This window comes from Etheostoma spectabile, unplaced genomic scaffold (genome assembly GCF_008692095.1).
Source record: "Etheostoma spectabile isolate EspeVRDwgs_2016 unplaced genomic scaffold, UIUC_Espe_1.0 scaffold383, whole genome shotgun sequence".
Taxonomy (NCBI): Eukaryota; Metazoa; Chordata; class Actinopteri; order Perciformes; family Percidae; genus Etheostoma; species Etheostoma spectabile.
Window position 1 is genome coordinate 200018 of NW_022605597.1, and position 501 is coordinate 200518.

The window sequence follows — 501 nt, forward strand, 5'->3', positions numbered from 1 at the left end:
GAGGAGCTAACTGATGTGTTTCCAGTGTTACATCCAACATCCCTTACAGGTTCTTCATTGTTTGGCAGAGGGCTTAAACCTGTCTGAGGTTCACTAGTCTCCTCCCAGTCTGCACTGTCATCATATTCAGATTCCAGCGGAGTCTAAGTCTTGTCTGAGTATCTGGTTGTAAAGGACTATCTGATCTGAGTCCTGCTGGGTATTGTCCTCCACAGTCTTCTCCTCCTCCTGTTCTCATCCTCCTGTGCCTCTCTCGGTTCTCCTCAGTTTGGCTTTCATGAAGCTGTGAGGACTGAGCTTTCTCTGCATCATCTTCTTCACTCTTCTCAGGGAGAGACGTGAACGGGAACTTGATATCAGCCTCCTCCAGCCCTTGAATCTGCTGTCCCTCCTGTTCCTCTTTAATGTGTGGGGGGTCTGGGTGCTCCTGGCCCGGACTGCAGGTCCACTCCTGCTGCTCAGGGGGAACCTCTGCTTTAACCACCGACAGCATCTGGACGT